At 41.0% G+C, this 14,210-nt stretch overlaps 1 protein-coding gene and 1 non-coding gene across 3 annotated transcripts in view; both read left to right on the top strand.

Moving 5' to 3' along the window:
• The first annotated feature begins 443 nt into the window (after positions 1 to 443).
• Positions 444 to 537, top strand: trnai-uau. The gene is made up of 2 exons: positions 444 to 481; positions 502 to 537. It is a non-coding gene; the product is annotated as a tRNA-Ile (tRNA).
• Positions 538 to 13,192: 12,655 nt separating this feature from the next.
• The window catches only part of ppm1bb (protein phosphatase, Mg2+/Mn2+ dependent, 1Bb), a 22,474-nt gene continuing 21,456 nt past the window's right edge, over positions 13,193 to 14,210 (top strand). For both annotated transcript variants that reach the window (XM_041973785.1, XM_041973786.1), the window contains exon 1: positions 13,193 to 13,572. The gene's annotated coding sequence lies outside the window, so the exon portion shown is untranslated. The remainder of the gene's footprint in view (positions 13,573 to 14,210) is intronic.

Below are 14,210 nucleotides of genomic sequence, written 5' to 3'. Positions count from 1 at the left end.
ATTATCTCTTAGTTGTCTTTATTTTTAAGCATATTTTATTTGTAAGCATTTTTGAAGTGAAATCATAAATTAAATTAAAAAAGCAAAACAACACACAAAAAATGTTTTGTTATTAGTCACTGTGACTTTCTGAAATACTCAAGTTAACAGCTACAAGTTTGTTTTTTTTCCCCCCAAGAAAAAGACTGATGCTCGTTTAGACACAGAACCGCGCACATCTTTGGTTTGTTCGAGCTTTACGAGAGGTCATTGAACGCAACATGATGGGGAGCCGTTACCCGCTGTCTCCTTTGAACACCGGCATCACTGTTATCTTCAAGTTAACGTCGTTCAGCCTGCTGTATCAATTGGAACCAATTATAAAGAAAAAGTAAAGATATTTATTTTTCACTATGAAGTGCGTTTATATTTCTTAAACCCATTTCTCGTCGAGTTTTGCTCAAGCTCCAGTGGCGCAATCGGTTAGCGCGCGGTACTTATATGACAGTATTCAGCAAAGCAATGCCGAGGTTGTGAGTTCGAGCCTCACCTGGAGCAGAGTTTTTAGCCTAACAATGACTTTGAAAACATAACGAGTACCTTCTGACACGTGATACTCCTAAAAAACCTCCACCGTCTGCAAGTTTGGCTCCACGACGTACATTACAGAAACTAAGATGAGTTTTAAGAAAAGCACTACTACAACCAACTGTCAGACCTTAAACTGAATTCCTTATGCATAATTTATCTCTATCACGTGACTTAAAAACTGCATTTATGCATCTTTAAGAAATTCCATATCAACTTCATACTCAAGCAAAAGGCAAAATACACAATTCTAAAAGCAAATGAATTTCAAGTGACTTACATTAAGGAAAAAATATGGTTTTGCTTTGTTACATGTCTAGTTTTATAGTTTTTGTTATTAATGGTTTGTTAGATTTTTGTTCTATTTCTTTTACCTATTTGTTTAACTTGCTTGTAAAAATATTTCCTTTATTCTCAGTTTTATTATTATTATTATTATTATAAAAGCTGCATTTTGTCAAATAAGGAGTGTTATCAAGTAAAGTTATTATTACTTTTCCTAGCAAATAAGTTTGTAAAATAGTTACTACATCCATTTTCTACCACTTATCTAGGATCAGGTTGCCAGTCTGAGCTGAGATCCCAAGACCTCCCTACACACAGCCACATCCCCCATGTCTGCTTGCTTACATTAAAACATCCCCAAGTCGGTTTAAAGATGTAATCTCTTTAGCAAAGACTGAGTCTGCTTCAAGACAAGAAAACATCTAGACCATCTGCCTGTCAGTCTCCAATTCTTTTCTCCCCAATTCCCAAACAACATTTTGTGATACTAAACTCCTCCACTTAAGTTAGTGATTTATTCTTAATCCAGGGCAGGCAAACTAAGGACCATGGCATCAGACAGAGGTGATAATTCTCATAATTCTTGGCCTAAAGGTACCTGCTGGAGGTCCTCAGTCGATGAAGCCAAAAGGACCGCATCACATCCCTCAGTTGCATCAGAAAATTCTGTCCATAAAGATTATTAATAGATTCTGTGACATTTCGGTAGCCCTGGTGGAGTTCAGCACCAGAAATGAGTCTGACTGTTTGCCAAAAACCTCCCAATCCAGCTGTCCATGGACCAAATGGTCTATAATTATCCGTACTCCTAAGGTGCCTCCTACAGTACAAAACCAAGGACACGTTTGTTATCCCACAAGTCACAAAACACAAACTCACTATGTACTTCTTGTATGGGTAAAGAACTGGTCCAGTCTTCTACAACAAATACAACAATTACATTGATTCTCCTGATCGTGGGCTCTTCTGTGCAGGACTGAGGCAACATTTAGGGTTGAATAATTATTAATTAATAGTTATTAACTATTAATTTTTAAAAAAAAAAAATCTTTATTATATTTTTCTATGTCTCTTTACCAAAGATTCATACAGTAAAATAAAACACATTGCATAAAAGAAAACCTCCTAAATATAACTGTATATTTTACTTTTGGATTTTTAAATGGCACATTTTACCTTCTTGATAAATACTGTCACTATAGAATAAATAACAGCAAACCAAAACATTTCTTCTACTGGAAAATGTGTATTTTGAATCCTATTAGTTTTTTTTTTTTTTTTTTTTTGCCACCGACGACTCAGGCTTGTTTTTTTTTTTTTTTTTTTTTTTTTTTTTTTTTCATCAGCGCCTCTTGTTGGTCATCTGGAGAAACTGCTACTCAAGCGTGTAATCAGCTGTTACCACTAGAGGGCGACAAGACTTCATCAAACAGCTTTACGTTTCTGTTGCTCCAAACTCCATTTCATCACAGTCAAGTAACAATTAAATAAAAAAACATCTTTAGGCAGCTCACTTGTGGCATCTATATAAACAAATCTATATATTTTGAAGAATTATTAATGTAATTTTTAGTACTATTATTCAGGGAAATCTATACACACCTGAAAGAAGTATCCCAACCCTCATTTTTAATCATTAAACAGAAGCTGAATACTGCCACTTTATTTCACCTCATCCTATAATCTGTGTTATCAAAGACACCACCAATCAATATAATCTTTTTAAAGACATTGTTTAATTTCACTGCTCACAAGGGTTCAATGCTGGTTACACGTTTCTATCCTTTCTCTGTATGTGCTTTGTGTGTTTGTGTGCAGGTCTGCCACTCTAAGCCTCATAAAGCTGGGAATGAACAAGCAGAAGATTGCAGTAATGATGTGACCCAGATGTCCTGGGTGCAGATCCCTGGGCTGAAAATGAGAGTGCAGATCAAGACCTATACCTCCCTCCACCCTTTCCACCCTACTGCCACCGCTGCCCCTCCATCCGGCTCAAGACACAATCACAGAGCATTTATCAGCAGGGAATGTTTTAGTGTGTGAGTGTGCATGCTGTGTGCATGTTTAAGCTCATCCAGATCCATGTAAACATGCAGGATCAGATTTTGGAGTGTGTGCCACTTGTTCTTGGTGCTCCGGATTAGATGTAACAGGTTTTTTTTTTTTTTTTAATTTACTCTCCTCAGCCCTCTACATAAGACACTAAAGCCACCAGAGCCCCTTCCCCTCTTCCATCTCCTCCCCCTCCATCTTCTGAGGTCAGCAGGTGGCTGAACAATCACATAACACACACCACGCTGACAGTAGGCTCAGCGGGCCACTTTACTCAATGAGAAGCTTGGCAGTTGGAGTGGCGCAAGCATCTGCGTGTGTGTGTGTGTGTGCGCGGAAATATGTTTGTGTGTTGGGGATTGAGGGAAAAGGAGACAAAAGACAGAGAGTTTAATATTTGGGATAAGCTGTGATTGAACATCCTGAGATCAGAGCAGAATGATCAAATTCTGCCAATGATAATCCCTCATCTTGGAAAATTAAATACCACTCTCTTCCGCGAACACACACTCTCTATCCTTCTGCAACCGCACACAACACACACAAGGTCTTAATCTAACATGTGTCTCATAACTCTGGTTGGTTCCTTAGGGAGCTGCTCTGATATCTGATGAGTTTTTCATTAACAAGACACAAGTCTAATCCTGAGGGAGAAACACAAAATGATAACAGATAAGCCCTGCTCCCATCATCCTGCCTTCACACACACACACATAAACATAACACAGATTCACTGATGCACTATTATTGAACATCTTTATACATGCACTTATATTATAGTAATATCAGCCCAACCCAGTTATATTCACTCCAGCCTCCTTTTTTTACCACCCCAAACTAATAAAACATAATCTTACATACATAATCTTATATGCAATGGCTTCCAAAGAATGAATGCAGTTTAGAATGTTGGTATATTTTACAACAAAGCTTTTATGTAAGTCATATTTTCTGACATGCAGTGTCAGGGAATCTGCCACCCTCACCTTAAAAACATAAAGTTCAATAACAATGCAAAAATATGAATGAATAAATAAAAACACAAGGTACCTTAAAAGTAGCAAATCAGCAGCTTCAAAATGGTCAGGACAGACAGACAACACTGCACACAAATCCTGTTCATGATAAATCATTTAAAACTGACTTTAACGCTACATTTCTTTCCAAGAAACATTCTCTCCAATAAAGGAACTATTCCAGGAAACAAGTTTTTTGTTGTTTTGTAGTTTCATAAACAGGTGCAATTCAGAAGACACTGACTTAGCATCACCTCACTCAGACCTTCCCTGCTTGGTTACCCTTTACCAGGGTAACTTCCCCTGCAGAGTACTTTCACATAGGGATCGGTCCGGGTCACCGTTAGCCCCTGTAGACATTTTTTTTTCAATCCAGACTAAGAAAACTGCAGTCCTCCATAAACCCAACAACTCGTGGCCCTCAGAGATGTTGTTACATTGTGTAGGAGCCATTTTCAAAGGTTTTTGTAACCAAATTGGTCCAATAGGTGTTGCCTGTGGGCTTATTGTTAGCACCATACAAGGAGGAACTTGTCATTCAGGTGACAGGTATTAGTACACAGAAGAGCACACAGATTTTCGATTGCTATCTGGTGTTGGGTGACAAGTTCTGCATTATTAGAAATCTTCATTTATCAAGTTCTAGTCCCATGACTACCTCATCATGGCCTTTATGTTACTAAAACAGCCCCTCAGTGGCTTTAAGTGTAGGTTGAGTTGCTTCATTAGATGCGCCGAGCGTAATCTGTAAATTATGGATAAATATTTTTGTGTTTATCAAATGAAAACTATCGTATGTCCTGTTTTATATGGTCTTTTGATTTAAACAAAAACTGGGAGAGAGTTTCAGATCTGCACTTTCCAGTGAAGCTGACAGTGACCTAGTTTTTTTTTTTTGTTTGTTGTTGTTGTTGTCATGGTTTGTGAAAATGTAATGAAACCCAATCATGCTGGCTTTATCACAGATCCAAGGATAAGGGTGATATCTGAAGTAAATGTTGATTTAAAAATGGAGAGAAATTAATAAATAAAATACAAATACAAATAAATACATAAAAAAACACCTAGTTTTTGGTGGATTCAGTTCACCCTTATGACAAAGCACCTACATGCCCAAAATCAGCTTCTCTCACCGAGATAATGCCAAATTTTTAACATGCCATGAGTAACAACTTTGTTGTTTATGCGTTAAACAAATCTCAACTTTATTTATAAGCACATCTTTAAAAAAAAAAATGTTGACCAAAGTGTTGCACAACTCAGTGCATTAATTCACCACATTAATCTCTCTGTATTAACACTTTAATTTTAATAGCCCTGATTTTTTAGGCTTATAACTCTTGCATATATACGAACTACACTTAAACCCACCGGCCATTGGTGGTGCAGCTCTTTATTGGGTCTGACTGGAAAACTGAGCCATGCTTTGGTTCCACACCTCATGTCAGGGTGAAATTATTGCAAAAAATAAATGCCTCTGGCTTTGCCCTCAGTAGGGGGCCACAGAGGGGTCCAAGCCTGCTGTCCCCCTCCTTAGAACCGCCCCTGACCTCCCAATTCTGTCTTGCAGCAGGGCAACAACTTCAAGCACACCTCCTGCCAGACTTTGCAAAAATTGGTTGGAAAGAAAAGAGAAGGATCGTGTGTTATCAGTCAGTTACCCAGCCTCTATTTCATAGAAATGATTTTGGTTTAGCTTAATAAAAGAGTTGAAAACACTGCTGCATTGGGGATGTGAAGAGACTGCAGCAAGTTACCTTGAAAAGTTACTGAAAGGCTGGTCAGAATTAGCCGAACTGTGATCAAAGCAAAATGATGGCTATGTAAATCAAAGGTATAATGTCTGCAACTTTATTTTGAGTTGCAATACAACTTTAATAACTGATGTTTTTAGCTCTTGCTAACTAAACTGTATGACATGAAAATTTGACTAATTCAAACCTGAGCTAGAAATCATGAAAATTTTGGAGCATACTTGCTCACTATTTATACTTTAAATGCATATGTGATTTAAAAAAAAATGTTGTTTTATACTGCCTCTGCAGTATAAAATTCAAAATCTTGTTGCTAGTTTATATACATCAGTAGGGTGCAATTATTAAAACAATCAGTTCAATTCATATAACTGAATCAATGGGAAGGTGTGGGGTGACAAAAGCCACAACTCAGACAAAGAAAAGAAGCAGACAACCAAAGGGAAACGTGCCAGATCTGCCCTCGTAACAAAGATCGTAACTGTGAGGGAAATAAAATTTACCTGAGATACGATTACAGAAACAAGTAGTCTGGTAGCACAGGTAGCTGCCTCACAAACACACACCCATGCACACCTATACTCTCTCACATACACAAAACGGTTGCTGTTCTTTTGGGATTGTGTCCTTTTTTCCCTACAGATTTCAAAATGTTTTACAAATATTAAAAATGTGAACGCATTCACACAAGCACACAAAAGCCAGCAAAAAAATGTTGACATATTTCTACTGCTTTGTGCAGTTTCCTGTTCCAGTTTTCAAAATGTGTTAAAAATATTTAAAAAGAAAGAAATTTTTAAACATTAAATCATTCTTGAAAACCAAAACAGAACTCAAAATATAATACAAATAATAAATCTTAATCAAAATGACAAAAAATGTAAAAAACAACAAAAAAAAAAACATGTTGATTCTAATAAGGGTCATTTTTAACCCACTTATGGAAGAGTCATGCAGCAAAAGAGCACTTGAAGGGTGTAAACAAAGCCTCACAGAGAAGAACAGTCTTCTATGACCAATATGAGGAAGAATTCACAAGTCTGTGGAAGACTGTGAATAAAAGTAAGAATATTTTCTATCAAAATTGCTAATAATTTTGGGATTTCATCCTCAATAGATACAGTAAATTTAGAGATATTACAGAACTATTGGGACAAGGCTGAAAAGCCACACTGAATGGCCCTGATCCTCAGGTGCAAAGACAACTGTATCAAATACAGACATAATTTTCTTGAGGAAATCACTGCTTGGAATGAGGAACACAGAAAACTATCATCAATGAACACAGTGTCCATTTTTTCTTCCATTGTAGCTTTATCCTGGCTGAATCAAATTACCTTCTTCATTTCACTTGTGTCTGTTGTTTGCTGTGGTCTGAATGCACTGCATTGTACAGAGACATTCTTGCTGTTGCCGTCCGGAGCGCCTATGATAGAGCTGCAACTACTGGTTCAAAATAATAAAAAATAAAGAGCCGCTGGTTAGAGAAATAGTTCACCCTACTGTGAATTACCATTTCAGACCTACTAATATTGTAAATCTGTTGATGTTAATCAACACATAAACATAGAACATCAGTGTTTCAATTATTCAGCTCTGCTTTAGAGGACTTGTGTGGTTTTTCTGTCAGTTTGGTAAAGGATAGCTTAAAATACAACAATACTGATGGGCTTCAACTGGTGTCTTGGTGGGAAATAATCAGCGGAACAGCAGAAACACAGAACAGAACATGCAATCAAAACGCAAGAGCCTGGGTACCAAATTCATCCAAAATTAGTTGAAAATTGGAAATTAAATAGATTTGATTTCGTCTTTAAAATATCTTTTCTGAAAAACTGTAAAATAAATTTAAAGGGAGTACTAGTGAATGAGCGCTTGACCTGTTGTTTTAGTGTCCTTTTATTAGCTTTTGTATGGATGCCCGCTACAAAGTTACTGAAACCAGTCATGGTTTTATGGTAAATGAACTACATTTGGTGTCGAGCTTTTCTAATCTTATTTGACATCTCAAAGCACTCATAGCACTACCCAATCACACACACATACACATATAAGTATATACCAGGTCCTCGAGTGGCTAGCCGATAAACTCGAGTGCAAGAGGGTATCAATAAATGCCCAATCCCTCAACAACCATGTGCGCCAGCATCCACCACTGTTAGTTCAGGAGGGGGAGAAGCCAAGGGTTAGTCCACCAAACCCTAATCTGACCCTAACACAGCCATGAGGCAAATGAGAGTTGACCTAGAGCAGAGGCTCATTTTCCCACTGGAGATCACAACAACTATCCTGCCACCAAACCTCGTCCTCTGGTCCAATGCCTGCAACCCCCCCATACATCATAGAACTGGCAGTTTCTCTGGGAGCACGCCATCAAAAAAGTGTATGAGAGGAAGAAGATGTGCTATTCTAATGTAGCAGCTGAGGCACAGGACAGAGGCTGGAAGATAAGGGTGTGCCCGGTGGAGGTGGGGTGCTGGGGCTTCGTAGCTAGCACAATAGCGAAGCTCCTTAGGGAGGTCGGAGTCAGGGAACAGGCTCACAGACAAGCCATCAAAGAGCTGGCCAACACTGCCGAGAAGATGAGCCTGAAGTGGAGCAGCAGCACCTGGGCCAAGGCAAACAACTATCTGTGGGACACACACCCAGGCTTCATCAACCTGTGATGGACCTGCCTCAGCAGAGGGTGTATTGTGATAAATGGTTGAAACACCCCCTGATGTGTAGGTGTAGGTACACAGCTGATGTCACTAGGGATTGCAAGATCTAGTCGTTTCAACAGACCAAATCCAGTTTTACTAATTGGGATTTATGTGGATAAATGGGAATCTGTGTAAGTGTGACAGCAATAAATTTCTAGTATTTCTATACTCTGCTTCTATTGGCTTCCTGTTAACACCAGAATACAGTTAAAAAATTATTTGCATGTGAAGCCCTTTAATGAGGAAGTTCCATTGTATCTGAAAGATCTTTTAATTCTGTATTTTCTCAAAAACAGCACTTTGCTCTCAGACAGCAGGTTTACTTGTGGTTGCTACAGTTTCTAAAAGACAAATTAGAGGCAAAGCCTTCAGTTTTTAGGCCCTGTTTTTATGTAGACAGCTCCCAGTTTAGGGCTGGGATACAAACATGCTCTCTACCTTTAAGATTATACTTAATACCATCCTTATTGATAAAGTTGACTGTCAGCCATCCCTTATGCTGCTATAGGCTCTAGGGGGATTCTCATGATGTTGTGAGCATCTCTCTGCAATCCACTTTCTTTACTCTGTACTCCTCATGTATGAAAGCGTTTTTGTTGTCATTAACTTGTATTTCCTTTTTCCTTCTCACTGGGTATCCTTGACCTAGAGTTATGGTACCTGTTGACCTCTACTTCCTGCCGTGAAATAATCCAAAAATAATAAGCCAAACTGGTGGTTTTTTTTTAAAAAAAAAAAGCAGTAGTGTTTTTGTGTGTGTGAACTGGCATTACATAAGCACATTTATAATTGAATTGGCTCTTAATTTATTTGATTTAACTGGAAAGGAAACTGGATTAAAATGGATTATAACTGAGTTGAATTGAACTTTATCAGTAAAAGGGCTTTGAGATGACTAGTTGTGAATTGATGCTATACAAATAAAACTGAACTAAACTGAATTAAAACTGATCTTGAGGATGTTTGTTAATATCTATATAAGGGAAGTGGAAGAAGCTCTTCTTCAAGAGTTGTTTAATATCTGGGCATATTTGGTTTTATTAAATCATATCTGGGAAAATGCTGGCCAGTCACATAAGTTTGTTCACAAGCTCAGACCAGAAACAATTAACAAGTAATTCATGTCATTTTAAGTTTTGCTAGGTCAGAAACAATTCCTACAATTCCAAACCAGGAACCCTCTTGCTGTGAGGCAACGGTGCTAACCACCACACCACCGTGTAGCACAAGATTCAAAGGTTGTGCATCTGATTTCATGCTCAGGGGCTCTGGGTGGCCATAAACAATAGTTGAAGGCTTTTATTAATGGATTTAATTTCCCAATTTATCTCTGTCTGCTCATTTCTTGACATTTCTCTTTTTTTGACTATATATATATTTTTTAAAAACAACAAAGAGGAAGAGACTGCCGTTTTTGGATGGCACATGTACTTTTTTTTTTTTCTTACTTGTCCTGTCCAGCATCATAGCAAGCAAAATGATAATCTGGTTGCTGTATCGTGCTGAACAAATTTGCTCTGCCAAGGGGAGGCCTATGGGTAAGGCTCCTCTTGATAATGTGATTAATTTATTTATTTATTTACCTTGAATCACGGAATCTATGTAATCTTGCTGTACCTGACCGGAGGGGACAGAAAAAGATGGAAAATAGCAAAAAGAGCAAAAGGGAAAGAAGAAAGCAGCAAAAGATCACAGACAGAAGGAAACGACCCTTCAATCCACACCATCACCAGACAACAAACTGTTACACCTGTACATGAACACACCAGAAAATTTCCTACAACATTTACAAAAACAAAAACAGAAACACACACACACAGAAAAAACAGAGCGAGTGATCAGTGATGAAGAGTGGTGAGTGAGATCATGCAAATGCGACCACGCCTCCCTGGAGGCCAGAGGCAGACCAAGGCCAGAGACCCGGGCCCTCAGCAGCAGACCCGGAGCACCAACCCAAGCCACCCCACCACGAAGACGACTCCAGCCCCACCCAAAGGGCGGCAGAGGAGAGCCCCAGCAAGAGCCCCCCACTGTCCCAGGGCACAGGTCCCTGTGGGCCAAGATCAGCAGCCGCCGGCCCCACCAGGGACCGGCCACCCAGGGCAGCCCAAGCGAAGGGCCCAGGGCCCCAGGAACCCAGAGGCGGCCACACCACCCCCCAAAGGCAGAGGGCCCGCAACATGCCTAGGAGGACCAGGCCCCCCCAGACAGCCACCCGGCGTAGGCCAGCACACACCCCGATGTTCTAGCCGCACACCAGGGCGCCATCGACCCCCTCCCCCCACTCCCCACCTACTCCAATCTACACCCCATATAACCCCACACTCACACCCTTCCCCACGCCGCATCCACAAGCACTCACCACCACACAGTCACGCGACACACAACCCACCCACCATGCCCCGTGGGGGACACCCCAGGCAGACCAGAGGACAGCGAGCCCCAAGCACCCCCCCCTTGACCCAACACCCACAGAGCCAGGGGCAACCACCTCCCCCGGCCCCAGCCACACACAAGGGGAACAGGGGTGTAAGAGGTCCCCAATACCCTCTCCCTCCCCGCTCCTGACTGTTTATGTAGTGTGTGTTGTGTGCAATTAAAATTGAGGGGCAGTGACCGCAATGAGCCGGGAGCCGGGCTCCCGACATGCCATGCCCCCCAGGTGTTGTTTGTGTGTTGTGTTTCTTGTGTTTTGGTGTCTCGGTGCAATTAAAACTGAGAGGAGAGTCACCACGGGGTGCATCCAAGGAGACCACTGAATGATCCCCTCCGCTCCACCCCGCATGGCTCCATGCCTCCCAACTCCCTATGTGTGTGTGTGTGTGAGACAGAGAGAGCGGGAAGTAAGAGGGGTCTGGGGATGTACGTCCAGAGGGAAGCAAACTTCCCTCTGGATGATGAGCCTCTAGTGGCATTAGGCACCCCCGCTCCCCAGGAGGCCCCCCAGGGCAAGACAGGCCAGGAGAGGCAGCTCCCCACGACCGGGCCATCCAGGGACCACAGCCAGTGAGCCGTCACCGACCCCAGAAAGTACCCACCCTCCCACACCCCTAATGGAGAATGAGAGGATGGGGACAGCGGCAGACCCACGGCCCTCCTTCAAACCCCTACACCCCCCCTGCCCCCGGGACATACCCTGGGTCCCTGGGCGTCAACCAGACACCAGGACATGCACCAACCCACACCACGGCAGCACATCCGGGCAGGCCCAGATCCCCGGCACCTACGGACCCCACCACCCCGGAGGGAGGAGGACCACCCCCGAGCACCAGAGCCCAGAACCCCCGCCCAGCCCGCCCTGGAATAGCCCAGCCGCCTGGCCCAGGACCGACGCCCACCCAGGCCTCACCAGTGGCCTCACCCCCCGCCACGAGACGACTCCAACCGCTGGCCCCCACAGCTCCCGAGGGGGCCAGACCCAGAGCCACCCCCATCGCAGAGCAGCCCGGTCCCACACCACGGGCAACCACAAAGAACCCGCAACCACCACATATACCAGGCACATGTACTTTAAAATATGCTTCTCCTGAGGAAAACCACCAGATCTGTCTGACTCTTTGGCCTATTTTAATAATTTGGATGAAATACTTATTTAATGTTTCTGAATTAATACAAGTAGTCTGTTGTGTCAGTCCAGGGAAGAGAATTCAGGTGAATCTTCTTGCAGATCCAGCCTTGGAGTGATTAAGTGCTCTAAGAATAAAGAAAGAGCAGTTGAACCCCCATTAACCCCTCATTAAGCCATGTTCTGTACAGAATATATGGCTTATTTTAACAGTAAAATCTAACCTCCTGACACTTACATGGTCCTGTGGGACTTATAATCTTACCTTGCACAGCTCAAATTTGTATCTATTTCAGATTTGTTCTGTGAGTACAACTGTGCTTAAAGTTTACCTTTAAAACTTATTAGAATTAGCTGTAGTAAACAGATAACAGTCATTTTCTTTGATTTTCTTCTTTGAAAAAAAGACAATAATACTAATAAAAAACTAAAACAAGTAAAACAAACACTGTAATTAAGACAACAAATGAGAGAAGCTGATGTTTATACACTAATTTTAAATAATATACCTCAAGAGAACAGGGTGGAGGAAAGTGCATCAAACCATTGAACAGGCATTGCGCAGGTATTAGGTTCTATAGAGTTAGAATGTTTTCAATTTAAATATTACAATACATTAACATTCAGATCAGAATAACAAGGCGGCAATTATCTCCAAACATATATAAAGCCAAATCAAAATGTTTGCCCACATTCCACTACCTATAAAAAGTACACATAATAATCACGTGTATAAGCTTGGAATAGCAAAATTGCTGGTAGTATAATATGACATGATATACCAATTTCTCTTTCTGTTGGAGATTCCCTTTAGTGTCTCCTCAATTATCCATGCTGTACATGAGTAATGTTGCGTTTGTTATGTACTTCGGGACGCTTGAACTCGTCTATGGCAACTTTCAAACACTGAAGATTACAAACATCCTTATCTTAGAGCAGTCATGGTTTGTGTCACATAAATTTTAGTCTTGGCCAACAGAATGAGGTCAATCGACTTTGGCCTCGAACGCGAACATTAACTATTTAAAGACTGACTCCGCTTATTCACTGAGACTTCGGTGTACGCCAGTAACAGGTACGAGTGTGTCCCGTATTCCCAGTACGTCGTAGAACTTCGTAATAGGCCAATGAGAACGTAGTATAGACAGGGGCAGAGCTAATTGACACAAAAATCAGCCAATTAAGAGACGTGTTTTCCGGCAATTTTAACCAATCACTATGCAGATGCCAAAAATAACACCTCCTCTTGTTCAGCACCCAAAGTCGAAGGATAGCTCTGGCCTTTCAATGGAGGAAAGTGCTAGATTTGACAGTGTTGTATAATAAAATAAGCAATTCTCAGGTTCCATATTTGTTTTGGAACGGTCGAAATTGTCTTCATTTATTGTGAAAGACAAAACTGGCGTCAAACATGCGTAAAAATCAACGCTGTCCATGCAGGGAACCACCGAGAAAGGAATTATCGCCGCTCAACTGAGGCCAATCTCGATTATTTTTGTTAATAAGGAAACATAACATAGCTAGCTAGCTAACATTAGCTCCGTAGGTAGCTAGGTAAACGGTATATCTTCACATAAAAGCAAAGTCAGATAATCAAGATTGGATCTATCTTCGCACACCAGCAGGAAAACGTAAGTAGCATGCTAGTATGTGCGCTAACGTCATTAGCTCGAATTTGACAACCCAGAGAGCTGCGTTGGCTCCAACGACAGCTAGCTGTGAGGTTAGTAGTAGCATGCCAGCTAACGTTAGCTCACTCTAACACACCAACAAAGTAGGCCTTTGCTTAGACAGACTAGTGCTAAGTGGAGGGGAGTTCAGCATGTGGTCAGTGGATTGGTATTTAACAAAGAAACGAATTTATAGTGCCAGTCATTTGTTTTATACAAAATAAACTGCATTGTGCAGTGGTGTTAGCATTCAAGTTGAGCACTTCCTAAATAAAACCTGACCAAGCATCTGAAATTAAGTATAACTTGGCTACCGTTAGTAGCCCAATCTTTAATAAATTAAAAATAAATAAATGTAAACAGTCCAAGGGGACGTTGGCTTCTAAGTACTTATTCTGATCCCAGGTGAGCTAATCTAGCATGGTAACGTTATAGCTCCTCCAGCTTAACTAGCTAATGACGGACTTTTTAATTTTGGGTGTCATTCTTAACCATGTGACGTTAGTTAATGTAGTAATATCTGTAAGGATATAATGTACAGCAAACGTCCAGATGCTCAGATGATATCCTAGCCAGCTGTGACATTTAGTAAGAATTAA

The sequence above is a fragment of the Melanotaenia boesemani genome, chromosome 21, assembly GCF_017639745.1.
Source record: "Melanotaenia boesemani isolate fMelBoe1 chromosome 21, fMelBoe1.pri, whole genome shotgun sequence".
Taxonomy (NCBI): Eukaryota; Metazoa; Chordata; class Actinopteri; order Atheriniformes; family Melanotaeniidae; genus Melanotaenia; species Melanotaenia boesemani.
The sequence above is the reverse complement of the archived record's forward strand: the minus strand, read 5'-3'. Positions and strand labels throughout refer to the sequence as shown.